Here is a 20185-nt window from a genome sequence, read left to right as displayed (position 1 = left end):
AATTTTGTACCCTCACTATGGTATTCTTCCCTGAACTCCAGACCTGTAGGTCTAGCCATGTATTTGATATTTCTTTATAGGCACCTAACAGGCATTTGAAATGATACACCCAAAATCTAATGGGCACTCTTACCCTAAACCAGTTTTTCTTAAAACTTCTCTCATTCACTATCTGAGTGTTCCATTCTCTCCGTTAATTTGGCAAAAAAAAGTATTTAAAGGCATCTTGATTTTTCTGTTTTGCACATATTATATTCAATACAAATCCTATCCATTTTACCTTCAAAATACGTGGCTATTCAATTACTTCTTACCATCTCCACTACTACTACTTTGATCTAAGTGCTCTTTTTACGGACAAGAGTCCTTGCCCCAGGAGTTTCTATGTTATCTAGATTATTTCCTGTTCACTCACCTGATGCTTTGCCTTTCACCCTCCTGCTCCTATAATTGACTAGTGAGAGAAAGTTTGTTGAATACAATTCAGATAATCACTTTTCCCCCTTCAAAATCCTCCATTGGTTTCACAGGGATGGACTCTTCTCCATTCTTCTCCCCCAGTCCTGCTTCTCTCAGATCATCACCGAGGCTCTGGCTGCTCTGTCCTCTGTGCTGTGCACATAGCATAGACATCCACTTGTACCATAGACTTCCGAGAGGAGAGCTTCCACGGGACTCTGCCCCAGCTCTTCCTTTGCCTGGAATACTTTGCCTGGAGGTACTCTCTTGGCTCCTTCCTTTTCTCCTCCATGCCTTATTCACATGTTACCTGCCCAGGGAGGTCCTGACCTCTCTCTAAGGCTGCATCCACTCCTGTTGTTCTTCTCCCCCTTCCTAGAAATATTGTTCCCAGCAGCAATGACTGTTGAATGTATTTTACTTCATAGTATATGTCTCTCAATTGGAATAGATCATCTCAGGACACTGATTTGTTCTTCTTCTTCTTCTTCTTCTTCTTCTTCTTCTTCTTCTTCTCCTTCTCCTTCTCCTTCTCCTTCTCCTTCTCCTTCTCTTCCTCCTCCTCCTCCTGCTTGGAGAACTGCTAGAGTCCCAAAGTTTTGTGAAATGTCTGATAGTCAGTAGTTCCTCAAACATGTTTGCTAAATAGTAAACGAATTAGACTTACTGAGCTCAACTGTGACTTTCTGAATAGCAGCAGCAGAACTTAGTGATACAATTTATAACTGACACATGGATTTTATGAGTTTCTTGTTAGATTTTTTTCTTTTTCCTACTTAGTGTTGTGTGAAACCAAAGGATCCTTGAGGGTTCTCCTGCTGGCTGGCCCCAAGTTTCTTGCAGGGTGGGCTCCAGGCACTTTCTAAAATCACTAATCTTCTGCGATTCCTGTCTTATGCTTTGAGGAGTAGCATGGAGCTCCTATGAGGAGTTGCTTTTCGTCTTTTTTAGAAGATGCTGTCTGCTTCTCTAGGAAGCTGACTCCAAGCACCGTTCTGCAGCAGGTCCTGCCCCTCTTGGTTCTTCCAGACTGAGGCAGGCTAGGATTGTTGCCCTGGACACAGTGTACTCTGCTGCTTTGGAGATGGCAATGCTGAGTAAATCTGTCTTCTCTAGGTTTGCAAGACCCTTGGGAAGGTGTTATGAACCAATTAAGAGAGGAGCCTTTGAAAGGAGAGGAAGTAAATGTGTAATTAGAGGTTGCTAAACATTTTCTTTGAGGGGTTAGATAGTCAATATTTTAAGTTTGAGGGCATGCAGTCTTGGTTGCAGTAACTCAAAAAATGATTTTGTTGTCATAGCAACCCAAAACCATCATAAACAATCTTAAGCAAACAATGTATTAAAATAAGAGCTTATTTATGGGCATTGAAATTTAAAATTCATATAATCTTGGTATGTCACAAAATATTCTTATTTTCTTTCTTTCTTTCTTTCTTTCTTTCTTTCTTTCTTTCTTTCTTCCTTTCTTAGTTTTTTCTTCGATATTGGGGATTGAACCTAGGTTTCCTGCAATGCTAAGCATGTGTTCTACCACTGAGTTATATTCTCCAGCCCTGCATATGTTATTTAAAATCATTAATGTTGTATTAATTATTTTTAGCTTGTTGAGTTATATGGAAGCAGACAGTAGGTCTGCACTGGTTTATTGACCCTAGTTTACAGACCTCTGATATAACCCTTGGTTCCTAAGGAAGAAGATAATTAATGGTTTTCCATGGTCTATGACTTTCCCAGGGAAATGTGAAAGAAAGGCCTTCAAATTGAGGAGATGCCAACAGACAGGTCAAAGAATGACTGGGCCAAGTTCAGCTTGTGAGTGTATTAGGCTGACTTACGTCATGATGGATGGATTAAAGGCAGCTGCAGTCCTCACCACACCCCTGTCCCTTACCAAACTTCTGTTTGCGTAGGGCTCTAAGTTACATAACAAAAAGTGAAAGCAAGAAGCAAACCCATGGGAAGAATTATGTGCTTATGTACACTCGTTACCACTCTCATCAGGAATCTCACTGGTCTTAACAAACAGTAACAGATGATTTTGTTTTGTTACAATCTGGCCCACAGCCTTAGCACCTGCTGAGTCCTGCGGGACCACATGATGGGCTGCCACAGAATGATGTTAGTGTGGCTAGGACTTGGAGGACAAGTCTCCCTACACCTTGGTTGACAAGTAAGTGCCATGGATCCAGCACAAAGTAAGTGCCATGGACCCGGTTCTCTTTGGTACAGGGTTATGTTTTGAGAAAAACTGCTTGCGTTCATTTATGAGAGAAGACTGTAACCTTAGGATCTGCGCGTGGAGCAGATTTGTGGGCTATGTAGGATCTGGAAGTGTTGCATGACCACAGCTTTAGATACCCACTCTTAGGGCCGTGTAGGACCTGTGATCAGAAGGCCTCAGTGTTAACTGGGCAATGCAACATCTCTTGGTGCTTGAAATTTGGCAACCAAGCCAAGCACTTTTCAAATCAATGAGATTGTAAGATGTTTACGCAATTGGGGATGAGACAGCAAGAATTCTTTAGAGGCAGTTACTAGGCTTCCTGTAACTATGATTATTTATGATCAAACCAACCATATTTATAATGCATGCTGATTAAGAGGGTCAGCTCTGATATGCTTAACATATTTCTCTTTAGTACCCCAAGGCCCATAGCAGGGCATTTTCCAAAGAATTAAGTAGCTGATGATTTAATTGGAAGCATAAATATTTGTCCTTGACCAATCTTGTTTTCCAAGAATTTATGGTAATAAAATAAAAGAAACAAATATATTGGATTTTGATGTTTGGACATGGTGGTATGGATCCTGTCTTATATTATCTGGTCTAATTCTTTCCAGAAGGCAACTATCTTTATTTACATCTGATAAATAGCTTGCCCAGTGCCATGTAGCCAAAAGATGGTGGAGTCCACCTTTAAATGCAGGCCTGTCTGGCTCTTTATACTTCTTTCATAGTTTAATGGGTAAGTGTCAACCATTCTTTATACAATGTAGGCAGAGACATGAACTTGTATCAAAATAGACCACTGTCACTAAAATCCAGGTCAAAGTCTGTGTACCTTATATTTGGCTATTCTTACCCAATTACATATGTAGTATGTAATGTATTAATTTTTAGAGGATAAATATTTTAAAATATAACACATATTCATTTATTCAGGTGAGGTTTGTCTTCCTAGGATTTTGAAGCTTCTGTCAGAATACATCATAGACTCTAAGTTTGGGAACTTTAACCTTTGTTGTTATTTAAATAACTTTTCTTGAAGAAATACACGAAAGTGCCTCTCCTGACCCTTTTTGTAAGCTGGTCACACTCTTTCTCTTCAGCTGTTGGTCCTAACCAACAACTAGGCTGCTCACCTGTAGTTCTTTAGGTTTCTCCTGACCTTTTTGTTTATCTTTGGTCTTATCTTACTACAGGGACTTGGCTTGGGAGAAGACCATACAATTAAAGACTTGATGATTCTCCCTCTCTTTGGTACTAGAGAGGAAATACCAGACAGAGGTAACCTGGTTTCATGTGGTTTCCTTCAGGACACGGGCATTATAGGTAGCACCCAGAGAGTCTCTAGACTGTTGAGCTGTATTGGACCATGCTGGGCACTTGAATTCTACATTTAAGAGTCAAATATGACATTCTGGTAAGATCCACCAATTATATGTTTAAAATAATACTAGAGGAGTGTTTCATAATGAAGTTATTGAGGATCACTGAAGAATTTATTGAGAACACTGTAGAAACATTCTTTAAGAGAATTTATACATTTATGTATAACAAAGGAAAGAGCAGATTGAGAAATCAGTTTCATATTCCTCTTCACTGAGAAAGTGGTACCAGCACCTCCTTTGACAGTGTGGCTGAGGACCTACTTTGTTGTTGGTGTGAATCTTTGCAGTGTTTCACACCGTGTCATGTCTTGTCGCATGTGATGTGGTTTTACTTTAGAGACCTTATACAGAATATCAATGCTCTAACATTTTTAATTGCTAGTTTCACTCTTTCTCTTGAGTCTGTTTTCACTTTTCAGGATTGGGGACCTTCTGCATTGGGACATTTTTGATCTTTTGTGTTTTAAGGATAGAAAAATTTGAAGCACTTTTGGAGTCAGGAGTGGGAATAGAAAATAGATTTCACATTTATACAACTATGTGATACTTCCTGAGTGCACATTGTCATGATAGCCTCCTGGTAACAATGGCTCAGTGTCCCATTCCTCTTTACAGTGGTGGTGATGACCATGATGATGATGCTGATGGTGATGGGGAGCACCAGGTGGAGGGCCTGATGTGTACTTAGATCGATGAAGTGCTAGTTGAATCTGATCCTCACAAAATTTTCCACAAAACTCTGGGAAAACAAGGACAAAATGTGCAGGACTCCTTACAGGAACTCTTGCATATGGACATGGAAGGGATGCTACCTTTGGGGCTGGTAGGGGCCTTACTGTAAATTCTATCAGTGCACTAGGGGTGTTCAGGTCTTTCCAACATACCCAAAGGCCAATTTAAGGAAGCAGAGGGACAAAAGTGGAATAAGTCTTAAAGAAACGATAGGACTCTAATGCAAAACCAACTACAGTAGACAGATGGCCGGCACATGCTTCTAACTTTAAGAATATTTAGAAGAGTTATTTTTGTAAGCATATGAAGGGATTGCCTGACAGCAGGTGTTAGTCACTATCTCTTAAATGTGTCTAATAGAGCCTTAGGTAGGAAAGAAGGAATACTGACATTTTATTTTGTCATTTTCTTATTAAGATGTCATACGTACTTTTATAACAGCATTTTAATGATTTCAAAGAACAATTTATCAGCTCTCATCTCTTGAGTTGCTGACACTTTCACTCAGAATAGAACATCCTTTCTACATCATTATAAACCAAACCAAATGTTTCAAGGAAACACTACCTGATCTGTTACTCTTTTCAGGTGTGAAGTGCAAGTCTAGTCTGCTGATTAGTGTAAGACACAGGGTTGAGGATGAACTGTGTGATTGTAAATCACACCTCTAGGGACCCCGTTTTCATTGTGCAATTGAAGTAACTGCCAGGGCTAAAGTCATTTTAAGTTTCTTGGATGATTATTTTCCCAGAAAAGAAGAGTTTTTGGGAAAGACAGTTTAAACTTGGAGGGGAGAAAACACTTAGTGGAGAAAAATTTGGAAGACACTTGTTAGATTCTGACAGGTTTAGGAAATTCAATGAGCCTTTGTGTTATTAAGTACTGTGTTGAACACCCCAGGGGGAAGGTTTGCTTAATAATAAGGAAATACTGTAAATAAACTTAAGAAAATGAAAGGGGAACCGAGAAAAAAAAAGCAGAAAAGTAGTTTAGGGAAGTAATTGGAAGAGTTTGAAGGGGAGATTTTCTCCCAAGATATAAATGCTTAGATATAAAAAAAAATAAAGAGAATGTGTGGATCGTACTTGCTAAGGAAGAAAGGAGATGATCAAGGGGGGCAAATTCAGGGACAAACTATCCTGAAAATAAGTCCTCAAGAACAAACTGACAAACACACTTCAGATTAATGGAACTGGAGACCTGATAACAAAATGAATTGGATGAATCAAAATATTTGTGGTAGTTCTTCTACCAAAGAAGGAGCTCTTGGAATACAGAGCCATTCTAAAAATACATATCTGGAAGAGAACATGTGGTTCCTCTTGGCTTAATTTCTGCTAATAAACTTAAATGATTCAGTTGGTACATATGTGTAGAAAAGTTCTGAGAAGTGAAATTATTGTGAGAAAAATATAATCTCTCCTATAAGAAGGAGCCAAAACTTCTAAGCTATATATGCAAGGAAAATAAAATAAGGAAAAATTTCCAAACTGTCTACCTACATTTGCAATCAATTTCCAGACAACATATTAGCAGTAAGTTTTAGTTTAACAAATTTTTGTGAGCACCTACTATCATCCTAATTAGAGCAGCAACAATAGTACACAAACTATTCATGAAAATAAAGTCCTAAAACTCACAGGGATATTTCCAGAAATATGCCCCATTTCACATCACTATGTTATAACACAGATTCTTTAATAAGCTTTAAATATCCAGAATGTGCTTGTCTTCTCTTTGTGTGTCCACATTTGTGCTCCCATGTTAATATTTTTTTCTCTTTCAACATTTCATTTAGTAACCCTGAAACAGTTTGTTTATGTAATTTTGCATGGAACAAATAATAGTGCACTAAAGATCAGGATGTGAACCATGGACTATTTCTCCTCTGCAGTGCCTCTCTGCTATGCTCTCCTGCCTTGGAGCCAGCTGGCCATGGACTGAAACCTCCACAAACTGTGAACTGAAATTAACATTTTCTGCTTTAACTTTGAGTGTTGGGTATCTTATCTCAGTAATGACAAAGTATCTAAGACACTATTATACAAGCATGAAACATTATACTTGTTAAGGAGTTAATGAAAAATTAATAGTACAATTTATTGATTGCTGGGACCAAACATTCCTTTTTATAATGACACTAGTCATACTGGATTAGGGTTCACCCTAACAATCTCATCTTAAATTGATCATTTCTGTAATGAACTTCATTAGAAACCAAGGTCACATTTAAAGGTAATAGAAGTTAGGACTTCAACATCTTTTTTAAGGACCATTGACCATATATAATGATTACATTTGTTGTGAGGAGCTTGTTCATGTACATAACACATCTTTATTTTCATTCCCTTCCCCTCCTATCCCTCCCTGTTTCCTCTAACTCATTGTCAGGCCCATTTGCAAAAGCTCTATTTCCATTTTTCCTTAAATTTTCTCTCTTTTTTCAGTATCTTTTTGAAGGTACACAGTTCAGTCTCCATTTTAAAGATGAGGAGACTGAGTCACAGGGGTGAAGTAAACTGCCTACTGTCACTGGGAAAGGAAGCGATGGTAGTGGAGAGTGTTGCCCCAACCACTGTGACACAGTGAGTTGGTGAGTTCCTTTACCAGTGGAATCCCAAACTCAAGAAGACTGGGTCAGAACACCACAGAATGAGGACATGAACATGATGGAGAAGTTTGCCTTCTCCCTTTCTGAAGTAACTGTGAGCATGGAATAGACCTTATAAGAGACTTTTAAGTTGTGACTGGCATTAGCAGTATCTGAAGATACCTGTTTGAGGAGATATTCTAGTTGGCTATGGAAAAGAATATCATACTTCCTTTTACTGAATAATCTGATCTTTAAGTTGAAATTTCAGAGGAAGATAAAAATGAAAGAAAGTTATTTTTCATGCCCTCATTTAAAAAAATTAAATATGATGTAAAATAGTAAAATAGACACATGATGCACAATGATAAAATACATATACCTATACCATACCATGGACATATACCATGGATGAAAGGACTTTCACATTGTTTTGCTTCCTAACTTGTGCTGGACATACCTGATTACAGGGTCTGAACAATTGTCTGTTTAGATTATCTTACAGAACTGATGAGGTGAAGTAGTGCATAAACCAGATTTTATATTTTTAGAGTTGGCCCCTTTATCAGAGGTTGTTCCTTTGACGCCTAAGGAACTTTCCATCCATAACCGGATAAAACTGTTTCAAGGATTATTTTTCCCTCTAGAATTGATATGAAAGGGGCAAGATTTGGAAATCTAGAGGGAAGCTTAAAGTCAGGAGAAGACAAGGTCCAGGGGTGCAACCTGTGTGTAAAGCTCTGGGACAAACTTGATGTTTGCAACTTTCTGCCCGGCCTTTCTCTCTCTGCTGTCCAAACTTGACTCAGAGGCAGGGACTCATACATCAGCCTCACAGGATCTTCCTTACTTCTGAGGACAGCTTGCTGAAGCCTCTTGGGAAGTGGATTCAGTGTGAATGGTTGAGGTAGGCAGTGAAATAAGTTCTTCCGACTGTCTCTATCCTGTTCTGTGTTCCTGTAGGAACAGCAGAACTCCAGAAAGCTATAATTGAGTGCTATAGTTCGAGTTTATGTAGAAAGTTCCTGGAAAGAAAGCTGAACTAATTAACCTATCATTGCTTCTGAGTTTGATTCTATAGCTCTTTTTTAAAGTAAAGATCCTGAGGCCACAAAAAACAGTAATTTTGAAAATAACATACCAATAGTTACTGCAGAGCAAGTGCTGTGTGATTCATGATACAAACAGTGGCACATTCTCTGTGAAACCCAGAAGCCTTTGTGTTAGTAGTAAGAATAAACTTGCAGTCCTTCTATTTCGTTTTTAGATTTGCTTTTTACTCAATTCTAGGACCTTTCAAGTCTTTGGTAAAGGGCTCACATACTGACTGATAAATGTACTACACACAGCATGCCCACCTGTCTTCCCCTGGCATGCTTAGTGCTAGCCAGATGAAAAACGGGTCACTAACTAACCTTAACAAGACCCATTATTCATGCATATCATTGCCTGCTGCACTTCAATGTGCTGATGTGGGAAACAGCTTTCTAGTCAATTAATTTGGCTTTGTCGCTTAGGAACAAGAAGATAAAAAATATTTAATTAAAAGTTCAGATTTGTTTTGGATACCAAGCCAAGAACTGTGGTATGTCAGATTTTACAAGTGCTACTTCAATCACAGAGACACACTGTGTGGAATTTGCAGTGCTTTGTATTGCAGAGTAAGCTGTAATTACACTAGCTAATTCCCCCCTTTTTTTCTGTTTCCTCCTTCAGAACTCATTGGAGTACACAGTTAACAGCATGGGGCTCTGAATTGATGCATGCCTAATCACAGTGTGCAGATACAGTTTCTCTGTCTGCCTTAATTCCCTGTGTTATAATTTATGTACATATGCAGAGAATACACGGCTGTGTGTGGAAGTTTCAGGAAGAATATGCACTGAAATAAACAACCTGATTGCCAGCTTCCATGCCCCAGGCTGGGGACTGCTTTATGCACAATACTCACCCTACAGCTCTGCATATTCTGCTCCTCTCAGTCTCTAAGTGTTGCCCCCTGATTTGTCTTCTTGGCCTGGCTGCCTCTACTCTAACATAAGGATATATCTGCAAGAGGAGAAATGTCCCTGCAAAATTCTCAAAGAACTTTGAACTACAACCAAGAGGTCAAATAAGAGAAAGTGCACTTTGTTGATTTCTGATCTTTATTTTCTAAGTATGTGTGAGGATACGGTAACTGGAAATGGTTTACATCAACGCATTTTCATTTGAATTTTACAACATGTTCTGAATAGTGCTCTACCAATTCTCTAAGCAGCTTTTAACACAGGTAGGAAAATGAACATGTTTTCTATGCTCCATAAACAATATGGATACACTTAATAAACCCAATTTTATTGAAATGATGATGATGAGTCCTCAGCCTTAGGAAAGTCAGGAAATGAATTCACACTGAAGCAAATAGTATACAAATGCAAGGAAGTCAATGTCAATGTATTGCCTCTATCTGATGTCTCTAACACATTAAATATACATGGAATAACTTATGGTTTCATAGAAAATGCCTTCCATATTTAAAATTTTTTTTTTATTTTTAATGGACAAAAGCACTACATCTGTCAGTTTAAACTGTACCTGAACTATAAAAGGAAATATGAAAGTCACTCTCTCGTTCCTTAGAAGTAATAACTATTAAGTTTGTGTATACTTGCAAACATGTTTTGCATATATACACTTATGACATATATTTTCAACTTCGTCACATAGTAATACAAGTTGCGATGTCAAACATAAAATATATACATCTAATTCAAGCTCTTTAATTGGTGTGTACTTTTTTCATGCTTAAATGATTTTTAATTTGTCTCTCATTGATGATCATTTTTATGGCTTCAATTTTTTAAAATTCCAAACAGTGCTACAATAAATATTCTTGTAATAAATAAAATAAATCTCTATTTTTGCAGCATGGTTTGCACTAAAAAAATTATTAGACCTCCTTTTGGATAAGGTAAGTCTGTCTTTAAACTTCTAAGGGAAGAATTGCTTTTTAAAAGATAATTTCATATATTACTTATTGTTGCATCACCACTTTAGTTAATCTTTTATGATTCTCAGGCAGACACATTGGCTTAGTGGCTCTTCTAGAATGGCTGGATTGAGTCATAATTCTGCAGTAGAGCTGCAGGTATTCCTGGCATGGCAGAGATCAGCTGTGAAAGTGGCCTAGACCAGCAGGTCAGAAAGGCTCAGCATTTTCCCTGGAAGCTCAGCCTGCACATGTTCTCAGGATGAGACAGAGGTCAATGAAAGGGAGTTGAAACATGAAAATAGTTCTTCAAGTAGCTTTTGTCATTTGCTTCTGTTTCTATTGGCCAAATCCAGCTTCATGACCTATTTCAGAGTATATGTAGGACACTGTAATAGCATAGGTGTAAAGAATCAATATCATTTTTGCAGTTAATTTCCATATACTTTGTTAAATTGATGAATACTGCCAAATTACCTTCCTTTCCACCAGGATTTAACTAATAGTCACAGTTACAATGGTATATAAGAGGATTCTAGAAACAAAATTCACTCTCTCTGTGTGAAAAGTTAGGAACAGCACAGTTTTACTTCTGTGACCTTTATTCCTTTGCTCTGATTTTGCTATTATGTTCTAGGACTACTGACCAAGCTTTTATACTTACTGTTTTTCCCATTATATACTTTTTCTTAAAGATCTATAACATTTTCACAACTTTAATTAAGCAAATTTAGTAGTCCTTCTTTGCCTTGGGCATAATTAGAAAGCAATTAATGTTTCCTCTCCTGCACTTTTCATAAAGCAACCTCCACATTCCTCAGCTCAATATATTGAACTACATCTTGGATTTTTGTTGCCAAATAAGTAGTCAAAACACATTCATGGGTGCTGTGCTTCCTAAGACCATTCATATCTCCTAATTCCTTTGTATGGTTTTTGTATATGAGTGGGCTACAAATAAAATTATTGTAGGTCAAATTTGTTTTGTTTTACTCGTTATCTTCTGGAATTGAATGTTTCTATGGAGAACTTTGACATAGTTAGTCCTGTTCCCCATTCATTCATTTAACAGTATTTGTTTAGCTTCTTCTATGTGGTAGGCACTATTCCAAGTACACGCAACACTGCAGTAAATAACATACAAATACTCTTGCTCTCCTGGAGTGTAAATTCCAGTGTGAGGACATCAACTAATAAACAGAAAAAAGTAAATAATTATCCATACAGTGTATATAAATCAATAAATACAAGAAAAACAGGAGATCTAGAGTGAGAGTTAATATTAATTGGAATAAGAAACTCCTAAAGTGACATCTGAAGGAGATGAGTGAGCAACCTTTGCCAATATTAGGGAGAGAAGCATTTCAGGGAGGGAGAGCATCAAATACGAAGGCCCTCAGGTAAGAAAGAGCAAGCTGGTCATATGTGAGGAACACAGAGGCTAGCCAAGATGAAGCAAAGTGAAGGAAATGAAATGAACAATAGGCTAAGTTCAGGGTGAGATCAAGGCCTTGTGGCTCACATTAAGATCTTTCTACCTTATACTGAGATGATTTTAGTGGAAAAGTTGTAAGTCTGACATAAATATTTTGCTTACTTATAGGTGAGTTTTTGTTTTTGTTTCATGGATACTCAGTGAAAAATCTTTAGTTTCTTCATTTGAAAAGTGTGTGGACTTTCTCAGTATAGGTGCATTAGTCATGTGACTGTATTCATATTCTTTTGATTCACAAATTTGGATTTTCTTCATTTTGGGGAAGTTTTATTCTGTGATATCTGTTCTTATTTCTTATGCTTTATTTATAGTATTTCATATTTCAGGGGTGCCATTCACCTGTTTGTTGGATTGTAAATGTTTGTCTTCTTGCTATCACTTTTAAGTACTTTCCAATCTCTGCTTCCTGCGTATTTGGTATGATTTTCTCAAAACTGCCCTCATAGCAGTTATTTTTCTTTAAATTTCATCCCTTCTTGTCTCAGATTTATATATACTTTTTAGCTATCTGTGGCTTTCCACTTTTTTCCTTGTGCTGTTTCTAAATTGTTATTTTATTATTTCTTCTATGGCCTCTTACAAGGATAATTTCCCTTGTTTTTGGTCAGAGTGTAATGTCTAAAATTTTCTGCAATTTCTTGGAGTGTGCTTTATTCTAGAATACATTTTTTCCTTTTCTTTAGTATTCTATATTCTTTTAATTTTTTTCCTGCTCTATTATTTTTGCATTATTAATGAGCCATTTATTTTCAAGTTTTTTTTATTTTTTTTTTTATTTTTGAAAGGGGACCATTGCTCATCACTCCCTGAAGTCTGGTGGATTCTATTTTGCTGTCTTTTGATTTTATATGGAACTTCTTTTACACCATGAAAATGTGAGGCTGAAGCAAGCTGTCTTCTGTTCCTGAAGATATGAGGAGTGTTACTGAGACGAGACTTACTGTGAGGGACTTCAGTTCTGATTTTTGTTTCTTTTCCCATTGTGTTATTATTAAGAGTCATCCTTGGGAAGTTTTCTACTCTGGGAGACTCCTGTGCATTTCAGGTTGTTTCTCTACTTCAGGAGAAGTTGAGTGTTTGGAAGTACTTCTGACTCCTAGGACCTACCTTTTAATTCAAAAGAATATCTCACATTTAATATTCTTGCAATCACATATTGCTGGCCTGAGTTTATTCCAAGCTGAGGATATTAGTGAAGGATTTCTAAGTTTAGTTTTCACTTTTTTCTCTGTATTGCTATCTTTCTTCCAGGAACTTTGGAGGAGAAGTTGTACTCATGTTCTGGAAGCTCATTTTCTGTACTAATTGCTCTTTTCTGGATGAAACTTTTGAAGGATTATTTAAGTTTCTTTTACTTGCTTTAAGACTGATAATATATTTGTTGTTTATTTTCTCCTTATAGTGATTACAAATGTATGTGTTATCTTTTGTCATAAATTCCTGTCCATTCTAATCCAATATGCCCTCATTTTTACTTAACTAATTATATCTACAAAGACTCTTTTTCCAGATAAGGTCATTATGAGATTCTTTGTGGGTATGGAAATTTTTGGGATACTGTTTCATACAGTACAGTACAGATTATGTAGCAATTAGTGTATAGAGAATGAAACCCTCAGGATTATCATGTGACTTTGGGTCTTTAAGTGGTGTGTTAGAAAAGGAAAATTATCAGTGTTCATCCTATATGCAGAACCAGCTACTTAATGGGATCCTAAATTTTGATTCTGGGGCATTATATGGGGGATTACTGAGAGTCATGTGACTGAAAGATACAACTAATGGTCAGTGGCAAACGAAGGAAAAGTCAACAGAAAAGTCTATAGGAGGGATAAAACCTTCTGTCTCAGTACTACATTTGTTTCCTAAAGTATAAAGCTGAAAGGTTGAATCTTGACCTGGATACAGATCTAGAGTGAATGTCGTACAGGAAAGATGAACTGGCTGGATATTGGATTGCATAATGCCTTGTAAGTACCTCTGCTCAAAGCAGCTTCTCTCCTTCCATGGCCCCAGTTCAAGAACCATATTTAAATTCCTTCTTTCAAAGGAAGCCGGTGCTTAACTCCCATATGGAGCTGAAATGGGAGAAGGGAAGCAATGAAGTGAGAGAGAAATTGCAATGGTGAGGGGAAGGAGCCACAGCACTCAACATTCACTCTCCAGAAAAGCGGGTGTCTGTGATTGGTACCTCAGTCATCATCTCTCATCCTGACCTTCTCTAAGCACCAAGGGTACCATGGAAAATGAGATTGAGTCTTCTGACTCTTTGCACCTAAAGCTCTTTTCAAAGCTCTGGAGATCCTAAGAAAACTCTGCTTCACAAGAAAAAAAGAATTTAAATTTTTACTCAGCTATTTCATTTACATAAGGTTTTATATTTGAAAGACAAAGTATGTATTGTAGGCTAGTTAATAGTGAGGACTTTGTAATCACTTAGATCTCAGAAGCCTTCCAATTTTGGCATTAGAAAATGTAATCATTATGTACTATAGATGCGTACTAATAAAAATAAAAACTAAAAAATCCAAATCACACATGCACAAAGAAACTACTTTCTATCTTTGAACTGCCTTTTTTTATTTGCCTTAGACTTGACCATAAAGATGCTTTATAAAACTAATAAAGCACAAAATTACACTGATATACCAAATGGGCTATTACTGCAAAATTGAGGCAGAGAAGCCTGTTTCTCTGCCAAGCTTGAGGTATAGGAACTGCTTCCTTCTATGCATTATAAGTAGAGAGAAACATGACACTCAATCAAGCACTTTTGATTATCAAGGAAGTGGTGTTTTTTTTATCAAGTGGAAGAGGACGGTGACCTCTGCTCTCTGACTGACTTGCTGCAGTTGGATACCAGTGATCTTGAATAAATGGTTTGGCAGCAATAGAGACTGTTGTCTTATGTAGATGGCAACTTCGTTTAATGGGAAAATTTGCTACTTACCAATTCACTTTTTTGGCAAATGTTACCATTGTTGCTTTTTACATTATTAAGTGATTTTTCCTTCTGTATGTTCTCCCTCACTTACTGCTTAAGTGAACATTTACAAGGTGCAGAGTACCAATTTGGCTTAAACTAGTGCAACTCCAAACTATGCAGCTTGAGTGTTACTCTTCCAGATTTTGAACATCTAATGGTTTAGAAGCATGCTAAAATGTATGGTCCCTTATAGATAAGACTTTCTTAATTGATTAGCTGCACAGTCCAAACAGAGGTGTGTTTGTTATTATTACGTAATTATAAGATTTCTTTGGAGGCATGGACAGTAGAAGAAAGAAGAGCTCCAACTTATCCCTGAGGGTCACCTCATAAATGACATCATAAATGAACTGGAGCCTAGGTAGAGAGGTAAGCAGGGAACATCCCAGAAATGTACCATTACTACAAAGGTATTACAGTATGCAGTCTGTGCTGAGGAAAAGAGATCCAGGTTCTGACTGCATTTTTATTTGTTTATTTCTTCAAGCATTGATATAGCATCAGATGCTTAGGCAATAAATGTTAGAGGATACTGGAAAGTTATAAAACATTCAAATTCTTGTTTAATAATAATAAACTTCAGAAAGCATTGCATACTTTTCTATAGTGTTCATTTGGCTTTTGGAATAATACTGAGTATGACACTCAATATTTATTCAGTGACTGGATTTCTGAGTATTACACTGTAAAAACTTATGACTGCTTCATTGCATAGTCATTAGGGCTGAATACTCATTGAGAAAAAGAGGAAAAATAAGAGTGAAAATATTTTGAGTTAAAGCAAGGACTTTCAGGTAACTTTATGGATACTAATTGCTACAATTTTTGTTACCCTATTGGTCATCAGGATTATTGATTTTCCTGAATGGTGTCTTTCTTTTTTCCAGGGACCTAATCATCCTTTGGATGTTGAGATGAAAAATGTGTTCTTGCCAGGTGAGAACTCCATTCCTGTGTCCAGGTCCCTATCTCTTTGAGTCATTTACAGGTTCTAAAGACTATAAGGATGTGGGAAGGGAAAATGCAGGATCACAGTAACAGGGAATTTGTGGTATTGGTTTGTCCAACTTTGTAACAGATTCAGTGTGCTAATTCCTCATTACATTGCTTTAGTTTTCCTCTTTTAAATATCTAAAATTTTCAGTTTACTGAGTGATCCGGACTACATTATAATACCTACCCTTTATTGGATATTTTGAACAAATGCTTGAATATCAATCCACATTGATATTACATTGCAAACAAATGCAAACCTAGGGTTTACATGATTGTTGGAAGAACTGTGAATGAGTAAGTTCAAGTCAGATGTAGTCCTGCTTAGCTGCAGAAAGAACAAACTTCATGTTACTAAATCAATGGAAAGTCAGTTGTGATTATAATCTTGTTTAGTCTTTGTCTTTCCTCCTGAAATTTCAAAATGCACTAACATTTTAGCTAATGCACTATAGAGTACACTTGAATAATTCAATGTGTTTTATATGGTCTAAAATCTAAAAGGAGATGGTGGAACCATGTGGTGAGATGATTGGCTGTCTGTGAGTGAGAGAAACATGCTGATGATGCTTTCACAGCAGAAAGGGGATGAAAATTCACACACTTCACATAGAGTAGTGGATTTAGTACTTAGGACAAATCTTTTAAGTGTTAAATTCACATCAGTATGAGGTGGAAATAAATGAAGGAATAGTTTTTATAGATTAAAAAGATTTCACATTGATAATTTAAAATGTTTTAATATAATTTATGTTTTGAAGAATAAACTCAAAGATGGAGAGAGAGAGAGAGAGAGAGAGAGAGAGAGAGAGAGAGAGAGAGAGATTTCCAAATAATAAAGCTTCAAACGCAAGTTTTGTGACTCTTACATTCCTTTTTACACATTGTACTTGCCTGTCTTCCCAAGTGATGATGTTGTTACCTCACCATTGGTGCTGGAGAAGTCACTGAATGTGTCTGTGCAGTGACTCACTTCCCCCAATGATCTATTAATACCTGCTCACCTATAACTTGAAAAGTTGTAATTAAGATCACATAAACTTCTATGTAAAACTTTTTGGGGGAACATATCTTTGAAATGTATTCACATGTTCTATTTTTCAGTCTAGGAAAGTAGCCAAAAAGTATTGCATCTACCAAGATGGAAAATTTGCAACTATCGTTGATAGAAAATATAACTTTATAGTTTCTCCTTTAAAGCCTCTTAAATTTTTTTATAATTGATAACATTTATCTTTTACTGCTTAGAAGTATTTTGTCTTTAGTAGCTGAAAAAGATTAAAACTGTGTAAACATTGCTCACTGGGTTCTTAAAAGTAGTTAAGTGTGTTTACTAAGAAAAGAACACAATGGAATGTTCATGAAAATTTACTGATAAATTTGTGGAATCTGCAATACATAATAAACACCCAACAAGGCAGCTGCTGGGGGCGGTTTTTCCACGTGGGATGGCCTGACCTCGCCCAGGATGGCAACAGCCTTTACAACCTTTCTTAGGGACCAGGGCACCGCCATCTTACTCAGGACGGAAGCCGTGCAGGGACCTGTGGCGTCAGAGTGCACATGCAGCCGGAAACGGAAGTGAGAAGACTTGGTCACAGTGCTAGTCTTATGGCACTAGAGACGGCCTCAGGGCCAGGTTGTTTGGCGATTGAGGGCACTGAGAACTCTTGGACACCCTACTGCAGACTCTGTTACGTGAGAGAGAAAGAAGGTGAAACAAAACAGAAGAAAATCAGAAAGAAAAGAGAAAATAGGAAGACGGATGGGGTTGCGGTAGCTGGTGCAGCAGAGAGAACCATGCCTGCGTCTTTCGCGAGAAACCAGAAGCAGGGAACTCAGAAAAGAGTTTAACTGTGCTCCTGTGATCACTTCACACAGTCCGCCTTCCAGGATCACCCTCTCCCCTGAAAAACCACAGGGAGCAAGTGGAAGTGGTGGAGTTTCACAGTAGAAATAAAAAAAGAAAACTGAAGCCAGATCAAGATGGGTGCATAAAGACTAAAACTAGTGTCCCTGAGAAAGATGTAGGTATTCAAGAATTTAACCTGGAAAAGGTTCGGTTAGAAGTGCACTGGTTTGACATCATGGACTATGGGAAAGGCAAGGAAAGAGCCCTGGAATGGAATTTCACCATTGTGATGGGTGCCAAGCATCCCAAAAATAGTTACATGAACTAAGAGGTTTTGCAGGGCCAAATCAAAGAGGGAAAAAAAGGCAGCAAAGGAAGAAGAGAAGAGAGTGGCCCAGTATGCACATATTTTCAAGAAGAAGAAGAAAGGGGGGGGGGGAGGGAGGAGGAGGAGAAAGAGGGGGAGCAGGAAGATAGGAATTCCAAAAAGAGGAGGACAGCTACCAATATTTTGTCAAGTAGATGGATTGGACAGGTTGGAAAATTCAAAGATGGGACACTGATTCTGAGCCCATTTGATATCAAGAAAATAAATTCTTCCGGAATGGCTAAATGAAGTACTTCGTCACATTAAGGAGAACAAGTGACTATATGACACTGAACCTGGCCAGACATCCAGATGCTCATGTGCCACATGCTGCCTCTTCACTTGAGGAAGACCAGACTGAGCTTTTTTAGGTTCCACCGTATCTATGTGGAGCTGCACCAGGGGCCGAGTGAGCAGGCCCCACTTCCATTCCTGTGCACTGGTGATGGGCAAGTTTGCTTGCAACACCTTTTTTTTCCTCCATCTTTTACTATCTTATAAATGCTGGTAATTAACATTAATTTGCCTTTTAATATTTTTGATAACAATGTTATTGGATCATGAAAGAGCTAAGAATATGATTTGTTAGTTTCTTGGAAAAGGAGTTTTAATTTTTAGCCTATTTGTACAAAATGTACTTTTCCAAATTTGTATAAATAAACACAGCTTTTATAGTTGAAAAAATGCTCAGCAAGCATTAAATAAATGACAGAAAGTCAGTTAATGTTCTTTCTTATATACAGGAGCTGACGAAAACATTGACCTGGAAGTAGAAGAGTGTTTACTGGACACTGGGAAGACAAGGGCGGCTGGATTTGATAAATGTGTGCTATGTGCATGTATTGCACAGAAATCCATTAATGCATATAATTGATGTGTATTAATAAGAAAAGATACACAAAATAAAAGACAGAATATATGATTTTTAAAAAGCACCCTAATTGTACTGTAAACTCAAGAGAAATGCTAATAATACAATGTTTTTTCAACCTTCTGATCTTCTGAACATTATCTTACTAAGCAAAAAATATAAAAATAACTAGGAGTTATTAAATAAGCAAATTCAATTTACTTAACTGCATGTACAGGGTCTCTAGAGTGTCTCTACGCAGAGCCATGCCAGGCACCTAATGAGACGTGTTCTTGCCTAACCCAGCTCACGGTGTCCTTTGGTACTAAAGAGTCTGCCTGGTGAATTGATTTCATGGAAATTTGTTTGAGTGGAGCTCAAATGGAACGAAAGGACAAGTATCCTCTGGGTCAGTTGAATAACATCCACAGGAAATAGGTTGGAAGCTTTGGGGGTGTGTGCTCAGTGTTACCTGGTAATAATCATGATGCCTGTTAGACCAGCTCCTGCCTAGAAACTTGGAAGAGAACATCAGAAATGATGGGGGGTCATGAGCTGCCATGAGGGAGGTGCATCTTGCGTAGCGGGGTGAGAATGCAGTGGTTGGCAGGAGTGAATCACCAGGCTGACTCTTAGCTCCCACCCTACTGATTCTGGGAGTGACTGCTGACTTTTGTTTGTCTAGATTTTAGCAGATCCATTTTGTACAATATGTAGTAACTGGCCAGCTTATCACATATGCTAAGTGCCACAAACATGTTATTTAATTACAGATATTTAAAAAAGAGGTCTCTGAAGGCATAAAAGAGTTTGTATCCTTACAAAGGTGAGCAATTTTCTGTTCAGTGTGTAAGCATCTACCAATTACAAGTATAGCATATGAAGTGTGTCATGGTTTATGTCAGTGGCCCCAAGGCCTCATGCATTTGCATTGTGCATTTGTGATTGGTTCATTGTCTAGCGCTTAGATTGATGGTGTCAGTGCCACACCCACATACGGGTGGAGCCAGGATGTAATGTAATGGTAGGAAGAAGGTTTGTCTTGCTCTTTTGCCGGTTTCTGCCTTGCTGTTTGCAGCGACCATGAACTGCAGCCCTGCCATGCCACTCTGCCTTGAAGCCAACTAAATATAAACTAAAACCTCCAAAAACTATAAGAAATAAACCAACTTGGTGCATCAGGTATTTTGTCTCAGTGATGAGTAAAAACTAAGACAAGATGTGACAGAAACATATAGTGATTGTTTAAATTTAAAAAATGTTGTTACAAGCCAG

The 20185-nt window shown here is 37.6% G+C and overlaps 1 long non-coding RNA gene and 1 pseudogene across 1 annotated transcript; both read left to right on the top strand.

Moving 5' to 3' along the window:
- Window positions 1–10303: 10303 nt before the first annotated feature.
- LOC134478601 (uncharacterized) lies at window positions 10304–18980 on the top strand. Its single transcript, XR_010051352.1, has 3 exons — window positions 10304–10349; window positions 15736–15784; window positions 18804–18980. It is a non-coding gene; the product is annotated as an uncharacterized LOC134478601 (long non-coding RNA).
- On the top strand, window positions 17371–18457 carry LOC100735028 (uncharacterized protein C1orf131 homolog; annotated as a pseudogene).
- Window positions 18981–20185: the final 1205 nt, after the last annotated feature.

This window comes from Cavia porcellus, unplaced genomic scaffold, assembly GCF_034190915.1.
Source record: "Cavia porcellus strain 051 isolate PalLab524CR breed Dunkin Hartley unplaced genomic scaffold, mCavPor4.1 scaffold_14, whole genome shotgun sequence".
Taxonomy (NCBI): Eukaryota; Metazoa; Chordata; class Mammalia; order Rodentia; family Caviidae; genus Cavia; species Cavia porcellus.
Note: the sequence above shows the minus strand (reverse complement) of the source record. Positions and strands in the feature narration are given on the sequence as shown.